This window comes from Ambystoma mexicanum, chromosome 12, assembly GCF_040938575.1.
Source record: "Ambystoma mexicanum isolate Mex_15411 chromosome 12, UKY_AmexF1_1, whole genome shotgun sequence".
In the NCBI taxonomy this organism is placed as follows: Eukaryota; Metazoa; Chordata; class Amphibia; order Caudata; family Ambystomatidae; genus Ambystoma; species Ambystoma mexicanum.
The window spans coordinates 1,156,252,012-1,156,266,734 of NC_090936.1; positions in this window are offsets into that span (position 1 = coordinate 1,156,252,012).

The following is a 14,723-nucleotide window of genomic DNA, read 5'->3' on the forward strand; positions in this document are numbered from 1 at the left end:
CTGTCCATTTGAAATGCTATGTGGGCAAAAACTAAATTGCATATGTATTTAATATTTATTACACTGCCTGCGGTAGCGACCGCGTAGTTATAGTTAAGTTGCGCAACCCATAGGAAGAGCACTTTTTGGGAGGCTTATAACTTTGCCCCCCCCCTGGAAGAATCCTCATGAAACTATGCAGAAAGAGTATATGGCCCTGTTAGAATGAGTCTGAGTTTCGTGGAGGGGGGCTAAACTTATAGGGAGAGGTCCCTAAATTTGTGTTTTTTCCCATAGACGCAATGGAAAAATGTTTTTGCTCACGCCTACAGCCCTAACCACTGTAGAGATTTTCACCAAATTGTGGCAGTAGTGGCAGCTTGGTCCCGAAAGCATGGTTTTGTAAATTTGATGTAAATCCATCAAGTCATTTTTTATTAAACAGGCAAAAAGTAGCGAAAAAGGTAGTGATATCTGGGTTCGGTCCGCGGACCTACTTCCCTGTTCGGTCCACGGACAGGCCTCCTATTGGTCCAGTGGGCGGCATGTTGTCCGCCGACATCGGACATGCCTGCTGATTGGATGGTGAAAAGCATGAGGTGTGTCATATTTGTTGGAAACATTCACCATGTTAGGTCACGGACAGTTGTCCGCGAACACAACATTTCACTTGTCAAAGTAATGAAACAATCTCTGAGTAGCTGAGGGGTGATGAGGATGCGATGGGACATGGCCACAAAATACCAAAACATGTGGGTTTTTCATCTCTGATTTCCGCAAACAGTTCAGAAACAGCTCTCTAATGTTCGCGAACATCTCAGATGTTTAGGGGCATCCATACATATTTTGCATTAAGGGTTGGTGAAAAGCAGTTTTTGGAGGACGTGTAACTTTAGTGCTACTCAATGAAACTCTATGGAATTCTGTGATATGATTCTAGACGTGATCTTGAATGGTTGAACTAAGTTTGGTGCTGGGGCGTGGCCGACTGCAAGACAATGTGGACGTGAATCCACTCAGCTCAGTAGGCCACCAAATAATCCTGAAACATCCAGCCTGATCCCTGTATAGTATCTAATATGCAAGTTGTCGAGCTGATAGTGGAAAGCGTGGGGTACAATTCGATGTCCTTTTCGACTGAAAGCGCCTGTCGGCCCGGAGGTTGAAGCGGGTGAAACTGGAGCCAGGGCAGACTGCCGCATCCAAGATGGCCACCATGTGCCCCCGCGGATGAGGCTATCGGCAAACGCCACAGACGAGCTGCAGCAGGCGGTGAGCTGATATGGGGCGGAGGTCCACGTTTGTACCAAGGAGCAAATGCCCAGACGGTGTGTACCCCTGGCCAGATGCTACCGTGAATCTGCGTAATGCCTAAACACCCAGAGACCGACTACCGGCCCAGGAACGATTGAACCTGCGGGCTCAGAGAACCAGCGTGAGCGTGACTGTCCCCCGGACTGCAATCCCTGGTGAACGCGGGGGTGAATCTATATAGAGCGCAAGTGAGGAACAAGTTGGAACCCAGAGGGGGCCCTTGGAGAACATCCGGAACTCCCAGCCCCGTATGAGCGGTGACCCGGAGCGTAACGCTTCACAACCAACCCGCACCCGGAAAGAAGGGATGGGTCACAGCGAGTCCCTGAACCGAAAATCTCTCTCGCCCGGCATGGAAGCCAGGATCCCTGATCTGCTCTGAGCAGAGACCGTTGCAGATGCGGCCACTCCGAGGGAGAGACGGTCCGACCGCCCTGCGATAATTACATAAACCTGACTTAAGGGCGAGGCAAGAAGAGCACTGCCGACGTGCTGCTGTGTCGCCCAGTCCGGAGTGAAAGCCATAAAATACAGAAGCAGACACAACTGTCGGACCAGAGACACTGGATCTACAAGCCTGAAAGTATGGCGTATCACATGTAAACCCAGTGCTGGTGAGGGCATGAAACACTTGCGTTACATAGCTGACCATTTTCTCCGATGGAGTGTGTGCACGGTCGTTGGACCTCTCAACATTGTCAACACCTTGATGTAGTGATCATAACATAACCACCAGTATATTCCTGCACCATCGACATGGACCACAGGGGAACGATAACCATGGGGTATTCAGACGTCTGGGGACAGAGGAAGTAGCAAGGAATACAGGTATCCCGGTCTCCCGTGAACCGCCAGTACATCTGAGGCACCCGTTAGCACTGTACGTAACGTAGAGGAGCAAACCCGATTGAAACTGTAATCGCCGGCAACATACTTCACTGAGACCAGCGCTAAGGAAAGATTAGCGCAAAGGAATCACGACCGGTGCGGACGGGTTGGTGACACGGGTGTTGCCACAGCTGAACCCCATGCCGTTCATTGTAGTCTACCCCACGCAAAGGGGAGGAAGTGAAGGGTGCTAAAGCTGACTATCCCCATAAGAGAACGCAAGGATTATCAAAATCAGATACACAGCAGCAGTAACCACATGTACAATTTCTGCTGGAACATCACAGTGAGAGACATCATATTATTGGCACGCCACGACCCAGGATTACCACCTAAAATTCACACAATTCACGACCATGAACCATGACAAAATAGATGGTGTTCCTGGAACTCTTACTTATCATGGGAAAGGACAAACAAAAGAAACACACCTTACAAAGCAAAATTGACCAGTTTACGACGCAACCCACGCTGAGTCGAGATGAACCTGACACTGCCACTGTCGACATGTATAACACACTGTCTTTGAAGGATGTCATGGCTTCAAAAGCATATTCACGTGCCTCCAGAAACGGACATCTCGCGCAGGGGAGGCTGAACAATGTATCTCAGATGCAGAGGACGAGATACAAGGCTTGCGTCAACAGCTGAAGGGCGTTAAATCAAAACTGAAAATGATGGAAGACAGGGTCGACGAGGGAGAAGGACGCTCCAGATGTACCAGCGTAAGAATTCTAGGCCTGCCGGAGAATGCTGAGGGCCCAAGCATGGAGCTCTTTCTGGAGCAATGGATCATGGACATGTTCGAACCAGACTCCATCTCCAGATTCTTTTCCACGGGCAAGCCTATCCCTGGCGCGCCACCACGTGCCGTAATAGCGAAACTCCTCAACTACAGGGACCGAGATGCGCTGTTACAAAGAGCATGACCTAAGGGTACGCTAACCTACAACGGCTCCAAGATTGCCTTCTTCCCCGACTATACACGGGATGCACAGAAAGCCAGACAATCGTTCCACCAGCTTAAGAGGCAACTCAACAGACTTAAAGTCAAATGCAGCCTCCTATTCCCGGCCCAGCTCAAAATCTACCACAAAGGCACAACAGTCCACTTTACCGACCCGAAGGAAGCATGGAAATGGGCAGAACTGTCATGATCCATGCCCCTGACACTCTCAGGTATAACAGCCCCCTGGCAGCAGTGGGGCTAAGGCCCTTCACACTGGCCTCAAGGGCCTTAAAACTCCATCAGAAACATACATGGAGTCAGTCCTGGCGCCTTTGGCGCCAGGCTCATTATCAGGAATAAAGCAACACCAGTTTTGGACCTTAATCCAAAATGGAGGCCTATTACACCGCTCAGTTCTTTAGAACCAAGCCATGCAGCCTAGTTTTTTGGGTGTGGCTGGGCCTGGAACTACTTGGCCTGAACTACTTTACCTGGGCTATTTAAACCACACCCAAGCAGCAGAACACGCTTGGCGTTACCTGCACCGGTGGTACACACAGCAACACAGGCACAGAGTTTCTCCCAAGAGGCATATCATATCACTCTTCCCCTTTTCATGCTCATTGAAACCTCCAAACCAATGCCTCTGCCGATGTGGAGACTGAATAGTTATTTTCTGGGCTCTCTGAAGCTGATAGAATGCCTGCAAGTGTCTAGTAAAGCATACTTTGAACTGAATGCAGGGTCAGTAGACAGCCCCATAACACTCTGGGAAGCGTACAAACCGGTGATCCGGGGAGAGATCATCTCCTGGACCTCGGCGCAAAAGAAAGCACACCTAAAATCAATGGAAGAGGCAAAGATGCAAGTTAGACAAGCAGAAGAGGCTCATTTGACACGAGACTGCCCTTATACGCACAGATCCCTAGTCCTGGCCCAAAAGAAACTCCAAAACGTAGCATTAGACAATGCCAAACAGGCCCATGGTGCGATGCGGGCCAAAATCTATTAAACAGGGGACAAAGCGGGGAAGATGCTGGCGTGGTTGGAGCGCAGAGATGAGGGCCATAGTCAAGTAAGAACAATTACAACTGATAAAGCTGACCCGCTTGTACAAGACGCGGAAATTGCAGAAGAATTTGCAAGACACTATGAAGAGTTGTACCAAGCCCCCAATACCCCTCCCCCAACTTCCATATTGGACATGATTGCCCTCCCCTCCTTAAACACTGAACAAATTGCTAGTTTAGAAATACAAATATATCAAATTAAATAATTACTGCTCGATAAACAACCACAAAGTCACTCATACCTGCCTGCACAGATGGGAACATATTTTGCTCTATCACATACCACTCACCTCCTTCTACAAGACCCGTGGTTCCCCGGGTAACCCGGTCCTGGCACCTCAAGAATATTGGGATCTGTCCTCTATAAACAGATGTTCAATTGTCACCACCACAAATCATACCCACACAAGGGACACAGGAACTTCCGGATTTTACTGACCCACACCCCAAAAGCCCCTCCCCCATCTCATCCTTTTTGTTCCAGAACCACGTGCCAAAAGGCCACAAAAATGGCAGAAGTGTGCTCAACAAGACTACTTTACACTTAGATAAACAGGAACCAGCTCTGGGGAAAGGTTGTCCTCTCCAGGAGCAGTGAAGCATCCACTGACTCTCAACAGGCAGCTTTACCCAGCAACTAAAACTGGAATACATTAAAGCAGTCGGGGGAGGTGGTCAGGTGGTTCCTGGTGAGCGCACGGCGGACACTACTGTGGTGCCTGCCCCTTTAAGGGCACACACGCAGCAGAGTGATGCAACTCCTCTCCGTGCACACGTAATAAACGGGGCGTGCCACACCATGACTACCCTCGTTAGTGTCTATATAAAAAACATGAATGATGCACTTCTCAATTAGCACTTTCAAGATTCATGCAAGCAACAAGGCGAAACTCCTGCTCACAATCACTCACAATATAGTGAGTGGGGGTTGCGGGGGTGTCCTCCGCAGCCAGCCCAAAGAAAAGAAAAAAAAAAGGGCTGCTGGGTTGTCTTCCACACCCTTGCTCACTATATTGTGAGCAGGAGTTGCGGGGGTGTCCCCCACAGCTGTCCTGCTGAAAAAAATAAAAAAAATAAAAAGGACCCTGGCGCCGGTTTCCGATCATGGAAGTGAAAGGGAACAGGCGTTGCAGGGACACAAGGTAAGTAGGGGTGTGGGGGTGTGGGTGTGGTGGGGGCGTGGGACAAGTTGTAAATGTTCAGGGGTGAAAAGACCGAAGATTATTTCGGAAAAATAATCTTCAGTCTTTTCTCCATTGAACATTTGGATCGCTGGCTTTCAACCCCAATCTGTTTTTCTCACCAGTCAACCAAGCCTTTCCTTCCTGGTCAGGAGCCAACTGCAGGCTTGTGAGTATTCTTTCTGGCCACGTGTTCACCACAGGCTCTTCACTCTCCGTGGCACATGCAAGCCCATCTTAGGCTCCTATTGGCCCTCTGTAGACTTGAACCTGTTCTCCAGTTCTAGGTTTCTCATTCACAGGTTTCGGGTTCTATGCTGGGTCTGGATTTATGGCCCCCAGTGGGCTCAGTGGCTACTCTCCCTTTCTAGGCACTGGATTAAAGCCCCCTGTAGGATCCTTGCACCAAGAACTCCTTTATGTCGTCTCTCCCTCAGGGAATGGCTTGGCTGGCCAAGCCTGCGGCTTGTTCTCCAGATGTCGCTCGGGAGAGTTGGGGGGCTATAGCCCCAGGTTTTTTGGTTGGAGCCTTTGATAGAAGATCAGGGGCTACAACCAAAAGGCTAGCTAGCCCCGATTCCCAACAGTCCAGATGTTAGCGTAGCCCCAGATCTTTTCCAGACCTAGCTACACCCCTGTAGGCAGCGCTGAAGTGCGATGCACATGAGTTGCATGTAGGCTGACGCACAGTAGGTCATAATTCAGGGCTGTGGGCTGCATGCAGACACGATCAGTCAGGGAGCTAGGTAGGGAGTAAGAGTGTGGGGGAGCAAAGGGATCGGGTGAGGTTTGCTGGGGACGGGGGGCTGAGTATAACCACAGGCAAAGAGAAAGAGCACCCCGCACAGCAGTCTTTATCAGGCAGCACTCCCCAACATCGCTCTTTTTTAAGTGATGATTGGACCTAGATTCCCCCCTGCTACTCTCTCTCTATGTAGACATATTGGCTTTCTGGAACAATGGGCCTCATTACGAGGTTGGCTACCTCCAAAATGGTTCCAACTCCGGTCTGGTGGATGGAGCAATTACCGGTCCATTCCGAGGTCGGCGGGACCGGTAATACCCCATTCACCAGAGCCATTCTCCATTCCCATTTGAGACCCCATAGGGCTCAATGGGAAGGCGGCAATAACGGTATCGCAAATTGTGGTACCGTTATTGACCCCGGTATCCCTTTGCGGGTCCCGTCCTTAACGCCTGGTAAAACCAGGCATTAAGGAAGAACACGCAAAGGGAACTCGTAGTAGGGCGGTAAGGGATTACCGGCACCGGTGCCCTTACCGGTGCCGGTAATCCCTTACCGCCCACCTTGTAATGAGGCCCAATATCTTAACTCTCTCAAAGCCTATCTGTTATTGCCTCCATTTATACTGGATTCAAACTGGGCAATATGTCAAAGAAAGGTTGAGTTCTTTATTTTTTACTTGCGTGTTGTCAAATTGACTGCTGCTTGTTGGTCTGACTTTCTGTGCATGTTTTTCCCTTCCCTCATTAGGATCCCTAATTGCCCAGGAGCTCTAATTGTTTGATTGATGGTGCACACATGGGCTGAGGGTATACAAGTGCTGGCTGCCATCTTAGGGTCAGGCAAAACCAACAAAGCAGTTGGGTGGTTGATCCAGCTAGCTCTCTATGCCACCATTGACGGTTTCCTTACCCCAATGTCTCCAGCACACTGCATGCATGTGTCCCGCTCATTCACAACCCCCTGTTTCTTGGAATGATCTGGGCTTTGGGCCACAAGTGGCAGGCCTCCCCAGCTCTGCGAGTGAATTCATGGACAGCGCTCAGGAAGAGGTTTAGGGTCGCTGCCCACACAGTATCCTACATCAATACACCCCCACTCTGAGACGACTTGCATTTTGGACCTCTGCCACTCCCCCAAGCCTGGGCCTGTATCTTTCCTCTTCCTGAACAACACATTTATTTATTTATGTATTTGTGCGTTTGTATAGCGCTGCAGCCCGCAGGCATCAGAGCGCATTCCATATAGACAGGGACGTAGTTATGGGACAACATAAAGGTGTGACATAAGTAACATCTCCTGGCATTATAGGAGGGGATATCTACTTTAGCAGAGGGACTGCAGGGCTTGTGGTACAAAAGGAGAGGCGTGGCAGGGTGGACACTTGGGGGGTGGTCGTCCATATTCCACCTCCAGGGGTTACATAATAGTGCAGCTGCCTTCGCCAGGCTCACAAGAGTACCCCCATTTCCTCCCCAAGGCCCTCCTAGAAGGGACTGTGTTGCACACACCAACCTTTGCCTTGCGTTTGGTGTGTAGCACTGCTTTACCTTCAAACATTGAGTTTCCCCTTCTGCGTCGTAGTTCATTGGAAACCCTGCTGATAGTCCCCGGGCAGTAGTCAGAGAAAGTTTATTCCCGCGTGCCATGTGTCAGGAGCAGAGTTCATTCCCATCATCACGAACATGCAAGGACATACCCCACTTGGAGACACCATCAAAAAGTGAGTTGGTTCCTTAATGGACACACAGGCCCGGCCCTCATTACAAGTCAGGCGTTAAGGGTTTAACGGCGCTGTCGGCGCCGTTAACCCTTAACGCCTGATTCACACTTTAACGCCTGCTTTTTGCAGGCGTTAAAGTCCAAGGCGCTAAGTGACCTTGGTGCTAATTACGGCACCGTAATTTACGGTGCCGTAATTAGCGCCTTCCCCATCCCCATTATGCCCTATGGAGCAAAAATGGGAATGGGGAAGGGCAAATGGTGAATGGGGAATTACCGCCCCACTCACCTTGGAATGGGGCGGTAATTCCACCATCCACCATGGCGGGATCCGGCATGGACCATGGTGCTAGTAGCACCATGGTCCACCGCCTGACTTGTAATGAGGGCCACAAATTCTCTGCAAATCTTTGCATTACTGGCCTGTGATCATCAAAAGAGATTTACTTTTGGAAGCCAGTGGCATATTGTCATTACTGTTCATGTCTTCTGGCAAAAGTCCAACAAGATATCCTCAAATAAGAAGCAGATATGCTAATGTAAATTGATTAATCAACACACACCCTTGAGCTGCTGAAACACACCAGTCTCTTTTGCTAAACCACCAAGCCTAAAAACTTGACCACATAACTTGGTTCACTGTAATCCTTAGGAGTATTAATAGGGTGCCTTGCCAACCAATCTATAGCTCTATAAACACCAACCAACAAACCCAACCAAATGACCAGTAAACCATGTAATCAACAAGCTAATCAACCAGCCAACAGAGCATGAGTCCAAGTAAAGCTCCTTCACTCACCCAACCTAAATCAATCACTTTATTATCACCAACCAAAAAACCCAACCAAATGACCAGTTAACCATGCAATCAACAAGCTAATCAACCAGCCAACAGAGCATGAGTCTAGGTCAATGTCAGTCACTTGCCCAACCAACTGCACAAGACACAACAACCAATCCACTCAACCAACAGACTAATCAATCCAAACACCCAACAGACTAGATCAACCATTCAACCAAATAACTGACAAATAAACCAACTAAACAACCCAACTAAACTAACCAACCACTTAAGCAAGTGACTAATCAACTAACCCCCAACCAATCAACTTACCCAAAACCACAAACTACTAATCAAACAATCAAGTGAACACCCAACCAACCAACTGACGGGTGGATTACCTGACTGAACCAGTCAACCAACACTCTACCCACCCAATCAGTCACCCACACCCAAACCATTAAACCAAACAATCACCCAACTATCCAAACTATAGTCCACGCAGCAACAACCAAATAACCACCCAGACCAGCAAAATACATCAGACTACCTTCAAAATGTAGTGGTGTTCTAGTGGAGTTATCCCACTTAACCGAATCGTCCTTTTTCTTCTCACTTCTCTCTCCCCTTTTCTACATAATCTCCTGGTGCACACGAAACAGAGAAGAGATACTTCAGTATGTTTTTTTAAAGCCTTGTTTATAAAATATAATTAGCACATGGAGGGAGAAAAGAGGGTATAGAAAATGAAAGATGTTTAATATTTAGTGTGCTCTCCCTGTGCAGCTATGTATGCATTTCCCATGGCGTAGAACCGGTCTTTGTTTTAAAAACACATTACGCCAGCGAGGGAGGCCTGCCCACATATGGTTTAATTTTGGATGGCTGTTAGAGTTACACTGAACATGATCACGTTTCACTGTTTCCAATGCTGAAACAATATGTTCCCTGAGTGTCAAGCAATAAGGCCGGATAGATTTGTCTCTTGCCGGATATGCATTGCAATGCGTGGGCCCCAACCCTGCGAGGTGTGTGTGAGCTGTGTAAGGCATGTTAACACACCGCCCACCCCCCACCCTCACTGTCCAAAGTGCAGTGTAAACCAATGATAGCGCCAGGGGGCCTCACTACGAATTCGGCGGTAGAGCTAAAAACATGCAGTACAATCGATAGTGCCTGTTTTACTGATCCACATAATTTTTTTTAAACATGTTTTTGATTGATTTAGCTGAATTGAATCAACTTTTAAAAAACAAAATATTGCACTTAAATCACATCATTACAAAAATATATATCTTAGAATAGAAAAGGAAACAGAAACATAATTATATGTAAGTGTGTATGGGGTATTTATACAGCACAAACTAAGGGCGTCAAGGCGCTAGAGGAAATCATGGGGGCAGGAAAGGCCACATGGGAGAAAAACATGAAAACACAAATTTTAATTTTCAAGTCCTTATGGATACGAGTATGATTGGTCATTTCAGGTAAAGTTGGCCGGCAGAGCATTCCAGAGAGATGGAGCTAAACGTAAGAAGGGTCGGCGGCTGCCTTAGCGCGCTCTTTGGTAACGGGGTATTTCCAATACATTCTGAGAAGCAGATCGGTGGGACCTACTGGGCTGTGTATAGGTTTGTAAACTCATCGCATTCACTGTTTTTATCTTGTTTTTGCCCTTGTTGCGGTGCTACTTTGTTACAAACGTACCTGTTACATTTCTTTTTGGATTTGGTTTGCTACATCTACCGAGATCCTCTCGTGACGCATACCCGTTTCACGGCATCGGGGCGTGCCACAGGCTACAACTGGCCCGCGTCAGCCTCTTTTTGCCCGTGTCTGCCCGGGTTACCGGTCGGCAGGAGATGCTGCCGGATTTATATTTGCCTGTTGGTTTTTTGTGAATTTCAAATTGAAAGCTGATTGATATAGCGATAAAATCAATGGGGGGTTTATCTATGATGCTAGCTCACTGAAGAAGCGGAATAACGTGCATGGCGGTATTTCTTTACAAACCCTGGATAAAACTAGGGAACTGAACATTGGCACGCATAGGATTGAAACCCAGACATTGATTGACGAGGATAATGTGGTTTTTAAAGCCGCACTCATTAATGCAAGGTCAGCGGGCACCCATGCTACAGCAATAGCAGAGTTTATTGAACAATATGATTTAGATATTTTATAAATTACTGAAACATGCTTTACCAAAGCCTCCCAGAGTTCATTTCATGAGCTAGTTCCGGAGGATTATTTGATAAAACATATTAACAGAATTGGTAGGAGAGGGGGTGGTATAGCAGTTATACATAAAACTGCCCTACTAATATCACATCTAAATACCTTTGATTGAGGGGATGATACCCAGGCTGGGCATTTATAACTTAATTTGTCCTCTAGAGCCGCTATCCATCTTATTTTATGCTATAGGCCACCTGGCCCATGCAAACAAGTTCTGGAGAATCTGGATTCTTTTTTTAACTACTCATGGGAGTAAATATACACTACTCATTGGAGTAAATATAAAGAAGTATTGTTGTCAGGGGACTGGAACATATGGTTAGATGGCCCTGTAAAACCAGATTCTAAGGAGCTATGGGAAATCTTGGACGTCCATGGCCTACACTCACTAGGCACTCAACCATCCCATATAAAAGGGCATTGTTTGGATGTTCTGTTGACAGGTGGTATTTATGCCTCCTGGAAGCAGACCATGCCAATTCATTGGCCCGACCACTTTGCTAAATTCTTTTCACTGACCCTGCCTAAGGGACACAATGCCAATGTCAAAGACAAATCAGCTACTTATTTATTTATTTATTTATTAAAATTCAGTTTATTACAAACTTTTTAAAAAACAATAACAATCGAATCCACATAGAAAAAAACAAAAATGAGGAGAGAAAAGAGGGAAAAAGAGAAAGAAAAATTAATAAAAAGCAAGAATAAGAAATATTCATAAGCATAGTCAAAAAATTTAATATCCAGTTAAAATGAAAATAAAATAGATGTTTCTTGATTTATCCCTTAACATGTGCCAGGCTCAATAAGGTTCGCTTACAAGACAATGCTTCTGCTTTTTATGAATTCAGATGTATCCTTTAGGGTCTCCATGTCTTTCTCCCAGTTTTCAAGATATTGATTGGTTAATTTTACATTTTTATTTAATCCAATAACAGGTTAATCTCCTCTAGGAAGAATGCCAATGCAAAAATCAGTTTTTTATCTTCTCCTTCCAGCATTTTCTTCCACCAGTCATCACCACTCAGTGTTGGATAGGCTTCCATCTCTCTTCCCAAACACTTTGTTCTTAACTCTCTTAGTTTTGGGCATAAATCAGTTACATATTCTTGGAAAATTAGGGATATAGACAGAATCACTGGCAGCGAAATCAGAGAAGCGCTTGCTCCTATTGATCCCCTGCTATCTTGTGAGGAATGTCTTGCTGGAGGTCATCCGATTATGGATGCAGTGTGTACTAAAACGGCCCCTCTAAAACCGCAGAAATCAAGGATATCTAAACCTTGGTTTACGCAGAATCTAATTCCTCTGAAAATGGCTTGATAAACAAACATTAGAGAATTTAAACGGGTCCAAGAGCGCCCTATTTAACTATAAGTCAGCAATTTTTCAGGCCAAGAGAGACTATCTCTGTATAAAATTAAAGACTGCCAACAATTTGCCCAGGGAACTTCATTCCATTGTCTCAAAATGTTGTAATGCTAGTTGCAGGGTCACCTCGATTGAACCTCGTCTTGTGCAGGCAAACATCTTGAATTCTTTTTTTATTGACAAAATTGAACAGATCAAGAGTGATATCGTTGTTAAAACTCAAACTGTCAACATGGTCTCACTTGAACTGCCAATTGTACAATCCTCAGGGGAATTAACTAACCATCAGGAACAGAGCACTTTGCCTGTTTTTTATTTTCGCTCAGTACCAGAAAAAGAAGTACATCGGTTATTGGAGGCTCTTAAACCAACAAACGACTCTCTTTTTCCTCGCCCTGCTTATGTAGCAAAGCACCTATCCCTGGACCTGACTAGCTTCATGACCAGGTGTATTAATACATCTCTGACACAAGGGATAGTTCCCTATACTTTGAAACAGTGTATAATTACTCTTCTATTGAAAAAAATTACCTTGGACTAAGAGATTGTCCAGAACTACAGACCGATAGCAGGCGTTTCTTGGCAGGAAAAAAGTCTGGAAAAAGTGGTTACTGGTCAATTGCAGAAATCTGCAGAGCAGGAGTCACTGTTGGATACATTCCAGTCTGGCTTTAGACTAAGACATGGAACAGAGACTGCCCTCCTGTCTGTTCAGAATGAGCTACTGGCGGCAATGGACCGGGGCGATCTTTCCCTTTAGGTGATGCTGGAACGGTCCGCAGCCTTTGATACGTTGAAACACCTAATTCTTTAAGATCAGGCCATGTGAAGGGTTTCCAAGCATGCCATTGATTGGTTTAGATCATTCCTGCTGGATCGTCATCAGCAGGTGAGATTAGGTGAATTTCTCTTAGACTCGATGGGATTGAATTGTGGTATCCCACAGGGATTATCACTTGCACCCCTATTTTATAACCTATATATGCACTCTCTCCTAGAGATCTTGAGATGACATGGAGTGAGTTTTCATACCTACGCTGACAATACCCAGATCTTCATCAGGTTTGTTAACCTTGATGAGGCATTTGGTAAGTTAAGGCAGTGCTTGGATGAAGTCGATCACTGGATATGCTGCAATCAGCTGCAATTAAATGCAGGTAAAACTGAACTGATTTTATTTGGTCCAAAACATCTTCTCATTGCTGCGAAAAAACTATTCGTCCCAACTCTTTTAGGTACAAACGTAAAGTTTGTTTCTAAGGTCAAGAATTTGGGCTGCGTATGGCAGGACAACCTTACCAGTGACTGCCAGGTTGGAGCAAAGGTCCAGGCAGTACGCCATATTATGAGACTCCTTAGGCAGGTACTCTGCTCTATACCTGAGGAGGATCATGCTTCAGTAGTGGGGGCTCTGACAAATGCTCACCTGGACTATTGCAACAGCCAGCTGATGGGCATTCTGTCCAAGCAAATTCACAGACTTCAGAGGGCCCGGTATGCGGCAGTCAGGTTGATTTGCAAACTGGGCAAAACTGCCCATGTGTCTCCATCTCGCTGTGTTTTGCACTGGCTGACGGTGGAGGACCGCATCAGATTTAAGATGACTTGTCTTGTTTTCAAATGTTTGAATGGGCTTGCTCCAGCCAATCTGAGTTAACTGCTTCAACCTTATCAACCCACAAGAGATTTGCGATCCAGAGGCTGTATTCTCCTGTCGATTTCTTATTCATCAGTGCACACAACAAGAGGAGATCGAAGATTTGCTGTTTTTGCACCAAAGTTGTGGAATTTGCTTCCAATTGAGATAAGGACCCCAAAGTCATTACAAGTTTGGCGGTAGCCTTGCCGGTATAACCGGCAGGCTGCCGACGAACTTGTGAGTTTTTCCGGCACCCGGGAATTGACAATTACCGGGTCATTACGGCCCTGCCGGACCCGGTAATTGGCCATTCCCGGGCACCGGTAAAATATGCTCCCCATTCCCATTGAGCCGTATAGGGCTCAATGGGAATGGGGAGGCCGGATGCACCGGCACCATTCGGAATGGTGCCGGTGTATTCAACATGCTCTTCTCGTGGGTGCCGTTCCGCCCGCCAGGTCAGACCTAGCAGGCGAAAAGGCACCCGCGAGCAGAACTCGTAGTTTGCAGGTACAGTAACAACGGTACTGGCAAGCTTACCGGTACTGTTGTTACTGTACCGGCAAACTTGTAATGAGGCCATTGTATCAATTTCATAGGGTCCTCAAAACATTTTTGTTCAGGTAGCCTACTTACATTTTTTATCTATTTGCTCTCCCTTGGGGCTTGGTTCTGTTATTCTTGAATTTGTGAATTTGGTATATCATCTGCGCCGCTATACAGTTTGGTGCGTCATGTGCGTGATACAAATGCAAAAATCAAATCAAATCAAAACCGCCTGAATGTGCATAGCAGTAGTACCACCACAAAACTGGGCAGTAATGGTGCAAGTGTTGTTCATATATG